Genomic DNA, 17289 nt, shown 5'->3' with positions numbered 1-17289 from the left:
ATTTGTCTCAATTGCTCACAGTGTTCAGTTTCATTAGATACGCTGTTTCATCTTACTGAGTACGTTTTTCCTGGGGGCTTCCTGACCCACCCCAGTCTAGACGCACAGTCTTTTATGCCTTATGTATGGCTATGTTCTGGGATCTCTCTTCACCATCACCCTGGGAATTCCTTTTCCTCTTCTCCCACGCTGGACGTACGTGGGGCTAACATGCATACTAGGGATGGTTGGAAGGCTTCTGGCGCACAGAGTTTTCTTTGTGATGGGCTACCTGCCACAGGAGAGGTTTGAGTACAATGGGGAAAAGAACGCCGTTCGTTTGTTGCATAAGGCTGCGTCAGGCGTCTTGTTCAGAGGTACTTTCCAAAACAAGCTGCACACCAAATCATGTGGGAAAAATTAAAAGACCTACTGGATCAGCATGGTGCTGGATGGAGGCCAGGAATCTTTTTTTTTTAAGTGTCCAAGTAATTTAATTGGCCCAGGATCTGCTTTGGTTAACCAGTAAACTAATTACCTTAAGGTCCCTTCCAATTCTGAAATTCTGGACTAGTTTCAAAATAAGAATCAAATAAAACTGAAAAATGAAAGCAATTTTAGATTTTAGATTGCAATAATATAATGACAACATTAAGGCCTCCAGGTCTGACAGATGCTTCACTAGCCAAGTTGCCAGAGTAGAGTTTGGTAGTTAGAGCAGTGAAAGAGTCTGGAAACCACGCTATTAGGAAGTCATTTAAAAATATATAAGGTGCCTGGCTGGCATAGCTCAGTGGATTGAGCTCGGGCTGAGAACCAAAGCATCGCAGGTTCGATTCCCAGTCAGGGAACATGCCTGGGTTGCAGGCCACGGCCCCCAGCAACCACACACTGATGTTTCTCTCTCTTTCTCCCTCCTTCCCTTCCCTCTCTAAAAATAAATAAATAAAATCTTTAAAAAAAAAAAAAAAAAATATATATATATATAAGGTGCTTTGTCTTGAGAATACCTATGTTTGGAGTCTGAAAGCTATTTTTAATAAGTAAAAGGGTTGTTGTGTCAAAGGATAATTGTCCCAGAAGGCAGGGTGAATGTTTGGAAAGTGAAGGAAGGTTCCTTCTTGAGCTCACAGCTCCCGGGACCGAGGTGGACTGGGTCGTGCAAGCCGCTCCCCTTCACTGGAGGAAGTCTGTTCCAGAATCTGCACGTGGATACTCTGTAGTAGAGATTGCCACTATGGGGGGAAGTTGTGTCATTTCTTTCCCGTTACTGAAAACTCCTTGAATGCAAGTACGATCTCACACATTTTTCTTGCCCACGTAATATTTACAAAGACGGGGCTGAGTACAAAGACTGCTGAGTTGAAGGTGAAAAAATACTGACTTTCCAGATACTACCTGTCATCCAGACCTCAGAAAAATATTCCCAATCTGTTCGGTAGAGGTGTTCACTTTCACAAACATTATTCAGTGACTGACTGCAGAGGGCCAGGTACTGTGGTGGGTGAGGGGTACGGCAGAGAAGAATTCAGTCATGATACATACCTTTAAAAGTCTTACAGTGCAGCCCTGGCTGGCGTAGCTCAGTGGATTGAGTTCGGGCTACTAACCAAAGCGTCGCAGGTTCGATTCCCAGTCAGGGTACATGCCTGGGTTGCAGGCCATGACCCCCAGCAACCCCACATTGATGTTCCTCTCTCTCTCTCTTCCTCCCTTCCCTCTCCAAAAATAAATTAAAAAAATAGAATCTAAAAAAATATTTTAAAAAAACTTTATCTTAGAAAAAAGAGTCTTACAGTCCAGCAGGGGAGTCAGACATGATATAATTTCATCAGTAATTTCTTCATTATATTACACAAACTGCTACGAGAGTGAAATACAGGCAACCGAGAGCGTGGCACAGGGAGGCTCTGACCTGCTGGCTTGAAGGGGGAGCGGGCAGGACTCCCTGTGGAAGTAATTTTAGAGTAGGATTTGAATGACTAGGAATTTGCCTGATAAAAGAGTGAGGAGCCTTTGAAAAAGTGTAAAAGCAGATGTGTTTAAGGAATAAAGAAGGCCATTGTGCCTGGGGTGAGTTGAGCACAGAAGAAAACCTTCAGTCCCTCCAGCAACTGCTGCCCTATCTTCAAACTTGAGTCTTAAATGATGGATCCCATTCTGACATCTGCTGGCTATGGCGTATACTGCATTTCCAGATTTCATTACACGAGAACAACCTTAACCTAGTTTTTTTTTTTTAAGGCTACAATGATAAATTGGAAATAAAGCATCGAGGCTTTTCCTTACTCTGTGTATGTCCATCACAGGGAGACGTGAACAGTTACTTCCCTGCTGTTTGCACGCACTCAATATCACAGACACATATCTGGTGCCTTTGCCCTATTTTCGTACAAGTTCATAAAGATTTATATAGAAATCACACCTACAGAAATTGAACACACTTGTTAAATTGAGCTGTGAAAACATTACAGAATCACTTTGTGTTTTAAATAATATCTGATAAAATGCTTGCGGTTATGAAATGCCCTTAAGTTGTTTGGAAAGCAGCTGGCTTTAGTCCAGTAAGCATTCTACTGATGCTCAAGATCTACCTTAAGCAGGTCTGATAATTTTCCTCTTTCTCAGTCACGAGTATTTTCATTTTCCACTTATGTCTATAAAAGACAAATGCAAAAATAAAGTTAACATTACATAAACGGCTACACAGACAACAATACTGCTGCATTTGAAACAATGTCCCACTGGGTCACTTGAAATACTCATTAATCGACTGACGTTAAAAGTATACATTTGGTGAACAAAGGGTGATTTAGAGATACGTGTAATGTGCAAGTGTGGGTGGTCGGAGAGTAGAGCTCTGTATGTGGAGAAGGGACACTGGGATCAGTAGTTCACAGTCCTGGGTTCGAGCTTCAGCTCTGCTGTTACGTGACTACATGAGTCAGATTTTTTTACTTACGCCAAAATCTAGCTGAGGAAGACTTAAGGAGAAAATTAACTTCTTAAAAGAATTATGGGTAGTTTTGCATCACCAGGAAGCCTAGAGAATCAGCTTGGATACTAGACAGCTGGAATGTCACCCTTTGTCACATGGCCACTCCACACAACCCGCTGCAGTGAGGACATCATCTCTGCTGAGGCCCCGATGCCACCATTGATTACTAGAGCCACATGCACAGAAGCCTGGGCCACCATGGGAGCTGGCATTGCTCTAAGAACTTCATCTTGCTGCCTTTGCCCTGGTCACCAAAGAATTAGTCCATGGGTGTTTCACTGTGTCTCTGGCTACTTATTCAAAGTCCAGGGGACGTTTGTAGTGTCACATGGAGAAGCAGAGACAGTATCTGGATTTCAGCTTCTATAGTGAAGGGCTTGCTCTCATTCCCAACAAACTTATAAAATGGGGAAGTTCAGATGCTGGCAGACAAAAAGGATGACAAAAGTCTATTATGTTGACCCTGGACAAATCACTTTGAGCAAATAAAGTTCACATGGCGGTGGAAAATTATGTATGTTTCCTCATTCGTTTCCCAACAAATACCAGCTGTGTGCTGGGATGCAATGGTGAGCAGGTTGTCCCTTGTTTCATGGAGGAGAAAACCCCACAGCAATGGTAGGGGAGAGGCATGCACGGGAGAGATGAGGGCAGCAGGAAGAGAGGGCTCAGCTGTAGTTTAACGCCAATGATATTCTTATATCCAAGTACTTGTATGTAAAAATTGAATTTTCCATTCAGCAAGTGGTGCTCTACTAATAAGGACAGTGTGCTCCTGTAGAAACCTGCAGTTGCGCACCTTTAAAAGGCTTAGCTGTTTCATAGCAATGCCAAAATGATAATGTTGGCTGGCACAGATCCAGAAATTCAGGCTTTTGATTGATTATTGACATATCTAGAATGCCAGTGTTACACAACAGGGTACTTTTCAAAGGATTAAACACCATAGCTTTGCCAGTCACCAATAAAAAGATAAACCATCAAACCCATTGCAGTGTAAAACCGTAACCTAAGTCAGAGAGGTCCTTCCACTGTAACTGGCTACTATGTGTATAGCTTTGTGTCTTTGCTTAAAATAAACTGTTGGCTTTAGGTTTAGGGTGGCTTTCCCCCATTCATAAAGGAGAGCAGCTGCATGGTAACTTGGGCCTCACTCAGAAGAATAATAGACGGAATGCATTGTTATAGAATACAGTCTGGAGAACCAGGGACTGGAGGTCAGAGGCACCACCGGGGTCAGCCACCCCAAACCTCAGCCTCGTGCGGTAATTTCTTTTCCACAGCAACCTTAAGTTAGATTTCTGTAGCTGACATTCTCTCCTAAAATCTAGATGTCTGTATCCAATTTGCCTTTTCAATTGCCTCATTTCGATGAGACATAGGCATCTTAAATTGAGCAAGTGCGGAGTTGAGTTCTTGATCTCCCTCCCCCCCAATTATGTTCACCTACAATAGTTACCATTTCCATAAACCGGCACTTCTGTGGCCTAGTCAGGTTGAGCTAATAGTCTGGAAACCCCCCCTAACTTCCCTTATCAAGCCAAGTTTGACTCTACCTCAGAAATGTGTCTCTAATCCATTTCTCTCCATCTTCACTACCATTACTCCAGCCCAAGTCTTAACCAGTTCCCCTGCTTCCACTCTGCTTGGTCTATGCTCCACATAGTAGCAGGCATGGCATTAAAAAAAAAAGGTATCAAAGCATGTACATTCTCCATGCATTCAATGGCTTCCTTTCACATACAATTTGGAATCCCCATCACGGCCTACTAAGTGCTGCATGATCTAGCTCCTAACTAACCTCCCTAGCTTCACTGGGCTGTTCTCTCCTTAACCTAACAAGCTTCTACCAAACAGGACATCTTCCATTTACCCAGAGAGCAGTGTTCTTTGCTCTGCCCTGCCCTGCCCCACCCGAGGGTTCACCCTTGCTTTCCCTCCTCTCTTCCACCTGGTTAACTCCTTACCTTTCTCTGAGAGGTCCCTGACCACCTTCTCTTCCCCCTAATTTTAAACCAGAGCTCCTTCAGTGCATTTACCATAATTTAAAATACACACTTAAATGACACCTGATTAATGACCACCTTCTCCACCTGAAAATTAACTTCAAGAGGACAGGGACTATATCAGCTTTGTTCCCTTTTGTGCTCATAACAACACCACCAGCAGCAACAACTACCGTTTACTGTGTGGCAGGCACTGTGCTGAGCGCTGGATCTAGTGGGTCGGTCGAATGAATGAACCCAGCCCCTAGGAGCGCATCTTACCACCATCCGAAACAGCCCAGCCACACACAACAGTGGTGCTTGGAAGAATCTTCTTTATATTGACCCCAGCATGCCTCCCTGCAGTTTCCGCCCACCGATTCTATTTCTGCCCCTTCTGGGGCCACGCAGTACAAGCCTTAATCGTCCTCCCACAAGCTTGACTTCGCAGGACCTGGAGCCCGGCGCGTCTCCCCTCGCGTCTCCCTCGGCCCTCTCAGTCCCTCCCCGCAGAGACTCCTCCAGGTTCGGTTCCTTTCCCACCCGCTCCGCGGTGGTCTGGGAACCGACCCCTGCCGCTGGTCCGCAGCTCCCAGCATCCCCAGCCTCGCGGGTCACGTGACGGTGCCCGCCCCGCACCAGCCCAGCAACTGTCCGCCCCCAGGCGGGGCTCGCAGCGCGTCCTCCCGCCCCACTCCGCGAGGCTCCTCTGCGGCTCCCGTGCCCTCGGCTGGGACTGCGCCCCAGGGAGCTCCGGCCAGGTAAGAGGTGGTCGGCCAGTGGAGGCTGCGGGCGAACTTATGCCATTTGCATCCCGGTGATGCCCCAGACCTGGAGCAGGGGGCCGACCGGGGGAGGGGCTCGGGCGACGGGGTTGGGGGGGTGGGCTACTTCTGGGAAACTGGGGCGCTTCTGGAGGCCACCGGCCCAGAAGGTACCGCTGGGACCCCGCAGAGGCTGAGCATCTGGCCCTGGCGGCACCAGGCAGGGGTGTCCGCAGGCCGCTCGCTGCCCTTTACTTCTGCACCCTGCAAGCATCTGCACGCTCAGCCGCTCGGAAGAAGAGCTGTGCGCCCGGGGGCGGGGGTGGACCTCCGCGGTTACCTTTAGCCCTGAGATCTTGCGAGTTGTAAGTGAAGTCGAAGAAGCAGAGTTTTGGGATGGGAAGAGCCCTCACCAAGAACGAGTGTCTGAGCCAGGCACCTTATTCAGTGTCTTCTGTGTTATGCAAATCGCAAGCCTCTTTGAGACTTGGTTTCTCCATCTTTAAAGTAAAGGTGATGATGACCCCTGTTCAGCCTCCCTCACAGGACTACAGTGAAGAATGAAAAGCCATTTGGAGAGCCAGAACTCTCTGGGTTCAAGTTCTAGTTTTGCCACTTACTAGCTGTGTGACCTTGAACTATATAGAATCTTCGTTTGTTAAAAGCAGGTAATAATACTAGCTAGCTCATTACGTTGCTGTGAGGATTAAGTCTAAAGGGTTTAGCACAGTGTCAAGCACATAAGTGCTCAAAAATAGTGCTATTAATATAATTATTAAATTAGTAAGCTTCACATAAGGGATGTTTAGAATAATCACACTTCAGTTGCTATATATTTAGTGCTTGAAAGAGTACTGTTTTGGTTTCCTAAGAAAGCGTCCTCATGGGACTCTTTCCCCTCTTTCTGGACCCCTTTGGTTCTCATTTACAATTGGCCCGTGAACCTGTTGTTCCTATCCAGTGAGTCAGGCAGGATGGGAACATAAATGTACTTGAGCAGATGGGTATCAGATTCCCTCTGAGAAAGAAAGAAAGAAAGAAAGAAAGAAAGGAAAAAAAAAAAAAAGCCAGGCCTGTGCTACCACCAAAAAAAGCACAGGACAGGGATTGGCTGTCAGAGCTGGAAGATGCCTGGGAAACCATCTAATGCAACTCTCTCCTTTTGCACATGGGGAGGCTGGACCCAGAAAGAGACTGGGACTTTGATTTTCTCAAGAACTGACAGAATGTTGGCACTGTGTGATGGAAAGAACATACACTGTTTACCAGACACTGTACTTTCTCTCCGGTCTGACCGAATTGTTCATTTATCCAACAAGTATTTTTGGAGCACCTACTGTGTGCTTGTACACTTACTAGGAGCTGGAGAAGAAATAGATATGTTTTATATATATATATATATATATATATATATATATATATCTCCATTCCTATGCTGGTTCTCAGTACATTTTATAATAACAGTAAGTTTCAGCTCCCAGCAAGCTGGCCTCATAGCAGCTGGTCCCAAGGGACAGAAACACACAGAGACTTAAATTGTTTCGTGATCAATCACAGTAGTCCTAGAGCCCTTGTTGAAGCCTGGTAAGATTTCAGACACTGGAGAAAGTGCTGCTTTGTCAGGGTTTTTAGGAAAGGATTTCCTTCTGGCTTGGAGCAGTTGGATTTCTTTGTCTTTCTGGTTTCAAGCCTCTAATTGTTTTTAGATTTCTGAAAAAAGCCACCCTTACCCATACTGCCTTCAGTTTGGTTTCCATGGTTATCAGATGAATTGTATTTTTATGATAGCACAACCAGCTGTTAAGTAATAACCTCGTCAAGCAGTCCCGATTTCTCTGTGGGTTTCTGTTTTCTGGTGGTGGCCCTCTGGGGTTTTTTTTTTTCAGAGTTACAGAGCAGTCAGACTAGCCCTCCCTGCCTCCCTCCCTCCTTCCTTCTTTCCTTTAATAAGCATGCATGTGTGACAGAGCCAAGAGGAGTGGGAATAAGTAGAAATAAAGAGTTATACACACACAAACCCTGGCTTAGGGACCTCAGAGTCTTGGGGGAAGTGCAAGGGGCAGGTCAGTGGGGCTCTGGTAGGTGTGGGCTGAGAGGCAGCCGGAGTGCTCAGAGGGCAGAGGGACAGTGTCCTGGGCCATAAAGAAGACATCGTATACTGAGATGCTTTTCAGAGAAGATGTAAAACAAGCAAGTTCCTTTTACTTGTCTCAGTCGCACAGTAATAGTAGATGGTACCACAAGAAGTATTTTGTTCTTCCACTGGTTTTAATGCATGAACCTTCTCTTAAGCCACCTGTCACAGGCTTTGTTTGAAATGCCTGCTAATTTCCCTCATTACCCTTTCTGTTATCTTAGTGTTATGCGATAACACTTTTAGCTTTCTACTCATACGCCTGGTGCTGTGTACATAAAGGTAGATAAACTGGCAGACATATGATTTAGATTTTTTAAATTTCATTTTAGATGTTTAACCTGTGTGTCTCATTTCACCAGCTGTGTTCTTAAGCAGTCACATTTCTTTATTTTTCCAAGTAATCTCCAAAGCCCTTTAGTAATTTCAGTGTCTTCCACTTCCAAGCCCCCATGGGGGCTGAAACAGTCCAAAGAAGGCAGTCTTTCTTCCATTCTCAGAGGAGGAAGAACTGCAGAGTCCCAGCAGCCAACCCGCAGTGTTATCTCTGAACCAGCTATGTGGTATCACTCTTGAAGATCTGTCCTGCAGGGTGCAAGGATGTGTGGTCACTGCTGCTCAGTGCCCTTGTTGGGCCAGGTTCCTGCCAGCTTGGCCCCAGGCTTGGATCCCAAGGTTAGAGCTTTTTGAGTTTATGCTCATGGGCTTAGCCATTCTCCCTGAAGCACTGCACTCTGGGCTACATCTTGAGCCTGTCCCCGGGCTGGTTCTCCAGTCTCCTGGTGAGTTCTCTTTGGAGATATGTAGGCCCTTTCCCGCTAGCAGTCTTGCTCAGGGTCACGCCATTTTCCAACTTTTCATCAGGGTTTGGAGGCTCAATCCCTTTCGTTCCTAATCCTAATCCAAGACATTTTTTGGCAAGTTGGTTTTCTTCTCTTGGATTCTTCCTATGAAGGATTTTCAGGAATGGCAGCTTCAACAAGATAGCTCCCCCAGGACTCTGGGTGCCTACTCACCTCACTTTTCATGTGTAGGAGGGGTCCTCTGACAACTCTTGGCAAAGCATAGATCTGTTCCCAGGAGACTCCATCTCCACCTATCATCCTAAGGGAAGTAAGTAGGCTTTATTGAAATTTTACTTGGCAGATCCCCTCTTAGATATTTGGGGGACAAGGTTTTAATTTAAAAGTGAAAGATTTTCAGTTCCCTCCACTTTTCTAAGAATCATACAATAATCATTATGTTTATTTCATTGTCTTTGTTTTAAACTTTAGAAAGTATGAGATACAACAAGAACACCTGCAGGAAAAAACCCACAAAATGTATAGGGTAACAATTCTAAGGGAAATACACATATAACCACCACCCATGTCAAGAAGTGGAGCATCACTGGTACTTAAAGGGCTTAGTAGCACCGCCTTCCAAATCATAATCTCCTCTCCAGAAGAAACAACTGTTTTGACTTTTGTGATAATCACCTCTTTGCTTTTCTTTGTAGCTTTGTCACCTGTCGTCATATTCCTAAACAATAGTTTATTTTCACTAGTTTTTAAACTTTATACATGTAGAATCATATTGTGCGCATTTTATGTTTGCTGCTTTTGCTCATCTTGTTTGTAGGTTGCACGCGTGTGATGACTGCCCTTATGTTTATTGCTAACAGTGTTTCGTGATATGACTATGTCACAATATATCTATTCGCCCTGTAGCTGGTGGACACCTGTGTTGCTTATAGTTTCCAACTACCAAGAACATCATACATGTTTTCGACTGTGTATGTGAACAAGTTTCTTTAGGTTGTGTGAAAGTGGAATTGCTTTGCCGTGTAATACCATTTTTCTAAGTGATTGTACCAGTTTACTCTCTGGCTAGCTGTATAGGAGGGTTCCAATTGCTTCACATCCTGGCAAATGTTTGGTATTGTCAGTTTAAAATTTTTTAACTATTCTCAGTGTATATCTCTTGTGGTTTTAATTTTGTTCCTTATTTGCTGATGTTGAGGACTTTTTTATTGGTTAATTGCATGGTCTCTTTTTGTGAACTACAAGCTTTTATCTACTTATTGATTTGTTGGAGTTCTTTTTTTAAGATTTTGTTTATTTTTAGAGAGGGGAAGGGCAGGAGAAAGAGAGGGAAATATCAGTGTGTGGTTGCCTCTCCAGTGCCCCCTATTGGGGACCTGGCCCACAATCTGGCATGTGCCCTGACTGGGAATCCAACTGGCAACCCTTCTGTTTGCAGGCCAGGCTCAATCCACTGAGCCACACCAGTCAGGGCTATTGTAGGCTTTTTTTAAATAGCCTGTCTTTATCTTTTAATGAATATTTAGTCGTTAACTACTACTGAATATTTAGTAGTTAATATAACTACTGATGTATTTAGATTTAAATGTCTTCATATTTTATGCTTTTGACATATTTGCCCTGCCAGTTCTTCATTTCATTTTAACTCTTTCCTTCTTTTGGGATTTTTAAAAGATTTTATTTATTTATTTTTTAGAGAGAAGGGGGTTGGAGGGAGAAAGAGAGGGAAAGAAACATCATTGTGAGAGAGAAACATCAGTCAATTGCTTCTTGTTCTCACTTTGACCGGGGACTGAACCTGCAGCCCAGGCATGTGCCCTGACAGGAACCAAAACGGTGGCTTTTCACTTTGTGGAATGATGCCCAACCGACTAAGCCATACCAGTCCGGGCTCTTTTGGGTTATTTTTAATCCTTCAGTTTTTCGTTTCCTCTACTAGTTTGGATGTGTGCACTTTCTCTTTTTTAATGGTTACCCCTGAAATTATAATTTAACCAAAGTTGACAAATTAAGGTTAGAGGTGGTGTCCGTCCCCACACTTCTTTTGGGCAGTACAGGGACCGCGTAGGCCGCCTGAACTCTGTTCATCCCCTTCCCGCCTGGTGGTGGGCTGGTTGTCATGCTCCGCGTCAGCTTCGATTAGGGTCATTTAAGGACCCACAGATGGAACAAATGTGATGGAGGACAAAGAGAGCAAAGAACTGACTTGAGAAAACTATGTACATTTGTTAAGAATGTGCATAATTTTGGTTGCAAATGATCCTTAGACCCTCTTAACTTGAAGAAGAAACTGTCTTGGCTTATGAAACTGCATAGCTGGATCCAGGGGTTCAACAGCTATTTTAGGGCTCTGTGTGTGTGTGTATGTCTCTGTCTGTCCCAGTTGCTCAGCCTTGCTTTTCTTAAGTTGGCTTCTTTCGTCAAATGAGCTCTTCTGAGCTGTCCCTGTCCTGGCCCCAGGGGATGGGATGTCTGATGATCTATTTTGGGTCAAGTATCTACCCTGTGTGCTGGAGGCTCGAGGCTCTCTGAGTGACAGCCCCACCAGGACAAAATGGAGTGGGAGTGGGCTTCCTCTAAGGAGCCAGAAGAGGGAAGGTGTGCTGGGCAGACAAAAGCTATAGCAACGGCAGTCCCCCACCACACTGCGTAATGATGACCGGAAGAGTGATGCAAAGAAAGAAGAGGGTTGGTTGGAGAGGTGGCAGTTGGAATTAAGTCAGTAAAACCTGTGCTAGGAAAATAAAGGAGGACATCACGTGTTCATGAGCCCGCTGAAAGGGGAGGAAGAGTCTGGTCCAACGGTTCCTTTGCCCACTGGCCACTGGGCACCTTGGCTTTGCTGGCTGAGGACGTGGTGGTTCATGGCAGCAGAGGTGTGAGAGAGCGAGTGTAGGGCTCTTGAGCACGTGGAGGGCATTCCACACGTCAGCCAGGGGCTTGCTAGTCCCCCAGCCCTTTTAAGGAGAAACCTGGACATCCACAACTCCTGTTTGTGCCAGGAAAGCCCCAGACAGTCAGTCACGTTCTCTACCGTGAAATCTTGCTGTGTCCCTACCCCGTAGAAGTTAAAACTTACCAACCAGAGATGGACAGCAGACTCAAGAACAGCTAATTCCTAGGCCCATGAGGGACCTGTGCGGGGGCTGTGAACTCAGTCCGGGTTAGGAACCTCAGCTGTGTTGCTTACTGACTGACTAAGAAACGGGAGTAATTGTTTAGTCCTAGAACTGGAGACAAGACTGCTGCCTCTCGGGTTGTCGTACGTGCTCACTGAGATGACATACACAAAGGACCTGGTACTTAGTAAGGCCTCACCACACCTTCCCCTGCCTCCTCAAGCTCACCTAGCCTATTAGTGTGAAATCAGGACGAAAACCCAAGTCTCAGGATTCCCACCCCCGTGCGCTCTGCTAGGTGGACCGCAGTGAGTGGGCACTGGAGGGGAGAGGTGGGGGCCCCGTGGCTCCCACCCATGCTCAGAGAGCTCCGTGTGTCCATCAGAACACAGCATTCTGGTCCGTGTCAGCAAACTTCAAAACTGGAAATAAGAAACAGCTGATGATTTCTCAGGCTGAGGAGAGCTGAGTTTTGAAGAAATGCTGAAAAGCCCAGCTGAGATTTTCGTCATCTTCAAAGCTTTAGGTTTCGTCTCCTTCCCTCAGTGCGTGTGCGCGTGTGTGCAGGTGCGGGTGTGTGCCGGGCTCTCCTGTGCACCACAATATTTTTACTCTGCATACTTTTATATGAAAATCCACATAACTTTAGGGAGGCTGACTTTGATTTGAAGAAAGATCTAAAATCATTCACCCATTACAGTTGCTTAATTAATACAGTTTGTAGTTATTTCTGCTGGAGCTTCGTGTGCCTTGTAATGTGGGGAGAATAGAACATCTCTTTGTCTTTTCATCAGTACTAAGTAGAGTGCTGAGTTGTCCTAGATACTTTGTACCCCTTACTGATTTTTATATTAAAAGCAAAGCTCCCTGCACTTTGACACCGACATGGCCTCCCCTCGGCGGGAAGTTAGTGCATTTTCTTCATTACACAGACATGAAAGCAGACTGGTCAAGTCCCCCATCCTCCTGACGGCCCGGTGAGGGGGTGGTGGAGCCCAGACTGGGAGCCTGTTGGGTCTGTGTTGTCTGAGTCATTTCAGCACGGGGCAGGGCCTTTTGTGCTGCTCCCCACTGCCCCCCAGACCAATGAAAACTCTGTGAACTGATCCCGCCGTTCTTTCTCCCTGATGCCTTCAGACTCCGGGGCTGCAGCCAGACTGAGCCTCTTCCGTTGTCTGAAACCCGGCTGGGCGTTTCCTACCCCGGGCTTTTGCTGGCACTTCCCTCTGCTTCCATTCCCTCTCCTCTGTTCTCTGGCCCCATCCTCACCCGTACCTCAGAGTCCGACTCAGGCGCTGGCTCTTCCATGAAGCTTGGCCAAAACCCCCAGCCAGTGGTTACAAACCAAGATTCTAGGGTCAGGCCTGACTTCCAGAAAGGGCTCTGCTGCTCTCCAACAGAGTGATTGGGGTAAGTCATTGTCACGTAAGTTCCCTCAGGCTTAGTTCCTTCGTCTGTAACATGAAGACAGTGATACTTTAAATCGGTGCTTCTCGAACATGCAGCACACACGAGTCCCCTGCTCATCTCGTTGAAATGCCGGTTCTGATCCAGTAGGTGAGGGTGGTGCCCAAGAGTCGGCATTTCTAACCAGCTCGTGGGTCCTGGAAACCTCATTCTGAGTTGTAAGGCTTTGGAGAGATGCTGAGAGAGAAAGCAAAATAAGGCAGGAAAAGTGCTCAACAGTTTGTGCGCTTCAAATAGCCTTGCTTAGCAAATGGTAGCTGCTGCTGTCTTTGTTGCCTTCTGTTATTATTGGCTCCTTTCCCTAACTGGGGGTGGGAGGTCACAGCTTTATTCTTTAAACAAGGGCTTTCCCTCTTTCATGGTATACTAAGTACTTATTCCCTTATACTGTGGTTTTGGATGGGGGGGGGATTGTTTGTGTTTTTACTCTTTGGGCGGGTGTTGATAAAGGTATCTTTGTCTCCCATCAAACTTGAGGGTGGAGTCTCTCTCTGATTCCTCCTCATTACCTAACAGTGCCTGCCGCGGCCTTGCACACAGCAAGTGTTGACTGCGTGCTTGGGTTTTATTTACTTCTTTTCTTATTCCTTGGGGATCTGTGTGACTGCAGGGATTCTAAAGCTAATGGTCTGAATAGTCTCAGCTCTACTAATACCCCAGATAACGATGACGATGATGATTCATTCAGTAAATGTTTACCGAGCACCTGCTATGGGCCAGGCATAGTTGTAGGCATAATCCAAAGCAGTGATACAGAGTTGCTGCCATTAAGGAGCTTACATTTTGTGTGTGTGTGTGTGTGTGTGTGTGTGTGTGTGTAACAATAAGCTCCTAGAGGGCAGAGAACATGTCTAATCGTCATAGTGAGTTTCCTCACAGGTAGGTGTTCGGGCACAGCATCACCTGGCCACTCCGCACCTGCATGTGCTGTCTCCCTTTTCACATGGGTCATCCCTGCGGTGTAACACGGTGCTTCCTTGTGCTCCCTCCACTCACCCCACAAATCCCCTCCAACGAAAGCGTAAGTGAGCCAGATGGATGTCACTAGACATTTTACTTCTGACTTGCCTACCCATCACGCCCAGCAAACTAAATGGCCCACAGAACCCACCTGGTCGGAAGCGTTGGGAGTCTCGATGACAGAACAAAGCCGAGCTCTCCTCCCAGGGCCTTACGTTGGTTAGACTCCACACCATGTTGTAAGGGTGTTCACTCCGGGTTTCTCCTTAGTGAGTCCTCTTCAGTCCGCGCCCTTTGGATGTGAGCTGGCGAGGACTTCACCAGCAGACTTGTCTGTCTTCAGTCTCCGCTGTCTCCAGTGATCTCCTTCCATCCCATGGCTTTAGATGTCATTCAGGTCTCTTTAAATGTCACTTCCTTAGCGACCTTCCTTAACAACCCTATCTAAAATAGCCCACATGCGTGTGTGCACGGCTGCATGGGCACACAGACCTCAGCCTGCTTTACTTCCCCTCAGAGCATTTGGGTCTGTTTAAGGCTTACTCTCTGTCTCTGAAGGTAGGGACTCTGTCACGTTTACTGCTGGTCAGTACTTGGAACAGTGCCTAGCGTAACAGTGGACAATTAATGAATATTTGTTGAATACATGATTCTTTTCTTTGGAAATTCTCACAATCCTCATGAGGTGCAGCCAGACAGCCCTCCTTGGCGCACGGGCAGGCGAGGACATTGGCTCAGGGAGGTGGGAGGGTTTGCCTGGAGTCGCTGGGCTGGGACGCAGTGGAGCCTGCTTGTGGTGCACCGAATCTGATGAGACTCACCTCCCAAGAGGGTGGCCTCTGCCTCACCCACTGCAGCCTGGGTGCATGTGGATGCCTCCAGTGGGCTGTTAGGAGGTGCCCCACAGGAAGCCTGAATTCTCACACTCTTGGGAACACATAACTAAAGGGGCAGTTTAAGGCCTTTCTCTGGACACGACCCGCTCTGTCCCTTCCCGAGCTAGTTCCCATCCTGGCCTGTCCAGGCCTTTGCGGGCCTCCTGCTCCAGGGCGCCGGCCCCGGGGACGCTCGTTACTCCTACTTCCACAGCTCCTAGGCCCCGGTTGCCAAAAGCAAGGACAAGGCTTGAATATCTTTTTTTTTTTAAGTGTTACTTGGTTATAGAAATCCCTGTTGCTGCACGGATCCCCATGGATTAGTGTGAAGACACAGTAAATAAAGCCAAATGGAACAACAGGGAGTGTGGCATTTAAATAAAAGGAAATCCTCAACTGAGCTCAGAGAGGGTCTGGACTCTATTTTTCTTATGCCAACACCACACAGTCTTGTGGCTGACATGTCGAAGGAGTTTAAATTATATTGTCTTTTTTTAAAAAAGAGTATTAAGTTTTTATTCCAGCAGGCAGTTGGATACTGGTGGAACCCTTTGATCCCATCAGGCTTGCTTTTCTTCTCCCAATTTGAATTTGTCCCCGTGGCATATCCTTTCTGAGTCTCAGCATGAGCAGCCCATGTTCTGGGCTGGAATTCCATGGTCTCCCAGCTCCGTGTGGTTGCCAGGGTCGCCGTGTACCCCACAGCACACGCTCTCTGCTAGGCCTGATGAAGGCCTTCCCCATGTAAGTGCAGCCCTGCTTTTAGCCAGGAAACTGCCTACCCACTCTGCACTGCTCGCTCCCTTCTGGCACCCTGCCTCCCAGCTCCCAGCGCTCAGGCAGCAGTGCAGGCCTCTGAGCTGCCTGCACAGTGAGACTCCCACTCTGCTCAGGCTCCATCTCCCTCACCGCAGTAAGAAGGTGCCCCAGGATGCAAGCTGAGCCAGTCATGTGCTCACCCCGTTTCCCTTCTTTCCAAGGTCACAGGTGTGTGCAGCTGGCCCTTCAGCGCCTGAAAGCATAGATTCAGTTGCCCTCATATATTTCGTCCAGCTTTGTAGTTGTTTATGGCAGAAGGATGAATATGAATCCAGTTCCGGTTACTCTGTTGTGGCCTGAAGTGGAAGCTGAGGTTCGGTTTTGGGAACAGTGCTATGTTTTTAGCATCTGTGGAATATCTGGGTCAAAATTCCCAACAGGCCATTGGGCGTTCATGGGCGGAGCCTAAAAGAGACCTTCGGGGCTGGAGATTTAGGTTTTGTAGTCACGCATTCAGTGGCGTGGAGGCCAAGGGAATGCACATGATCACTGAGCTACAGAATGGTTGGAGAAGGGCTAGGAAACCATTTTTCTCTTAGAAAGCCTGAGCAGACCGAGCTAAAGAAGTCGGTGAGGAACAGGAGACATCACTGTCACGGAAACCACCACGCGGACATGGCATGCATCTGGGGCAGTGACAGCGGTCGGGAGCCTGTTTTCTCTGTGTTGTAACCGGTCCAGAGCCGCACTTTCCCCCGGTGCCCCTGAGGACTTTGTAAAGCTTCACTGGGCGATTGTTAGAGAAAAGCCCATTTACTCAGGCTCCCATACTAATTCTGAGGATGCTCAGAACGTCTTCCGGACGTAATCATACTTTTGTGCTTCCAGCCTTCTTGGGGCTTGGAGAGCTGACGAGTATGATCATCATTTTCATAAAGTTGAGAGGAAAACCAGGGCCCTGAACAAGTTAATGACTTGATTCAAGTCAGTTGTGGAGTCTGCGCTGTTCCTGTAAGTTTTCGTTTCTAGTTGTCTACAGACGTTACAGGGTTTCACACGAGGAAGCTGCTCTGACACAGTCCCCTCGCTTTCAGGTGGAGGCACTGACACCCATGAAGGAGAGGGCTTTGAGTAAGTGTATGTAACAGAAACTCAACGGAGCCAGCTTAAGCAAAAAGGAGAATTTATTATGAGACTCCAGAAATAGCAGATGGAACTCAAAAGGCAGCAAGAAAGCTGAGCTTTGAGAGGAGCCCCGAGCCAGGACCTGAGGTGCTGCAAAGAGGCTGGGATGCCCCTGCTTCCACCCTTTCTCTGCCCTTTCACGTGTCGGGTTCATTCTTCTCGTTTTAAAGCAGCTTCCTGTGCAACCTCCATCAAGAAAACGTTTGTCAGCAAACTATTCCTGAGTGTGCAGTTAGGAAAAAAGCAATTCATTCTCCTCCA

At 46.8% G+C, this 17289-nt stretch overlaps 1 protein-coding gene across 3 annotated transcripts in view; it reads left to right on the top strand.

Annotated features, from left to right (window-relative positions):
* The first annotated feature begins 5615 nt into the window (after positions 1–5615).
* The window catches only part of FBXO10 (F-box protein 10), a 36207-nt gene continuing 24533 nt past the window's right edge, over positions 5616–17289 (top strand). For 2 of the 3 annotated variants that reach the window (XM_036021937.1, XM_036021936.1), the window contains exon 1: positions 5634–5723. The gene's annotated coding sequence lies outside the window, so the exon portion shown is untranslated. Of the gene's footprint in view, positions 5724–17289 lie in introns of all 3 variants that reach the window. The other variant, XM_028529243.2, reaches the window with a different exon arrangement.

This window comes from Phyllostomus discolor, chromosome 3, assembly GCF_004126475.2.
Source record: "Phyllostomus discolor isolate MPI-MPIP mPhyDis1 chromosome 3, mPhyDis1.pri.v3, whole genome shotgun sequence".
NCBI lineage: Eukaryota > Metazoa > Chordata > Mammalia > Chiroptera > Phyllostomidae > Phyllostomus > Phyllostomus discolor.
This window is presented reverse-complemented; position numbering and strand designations above follow the sequence as displayed.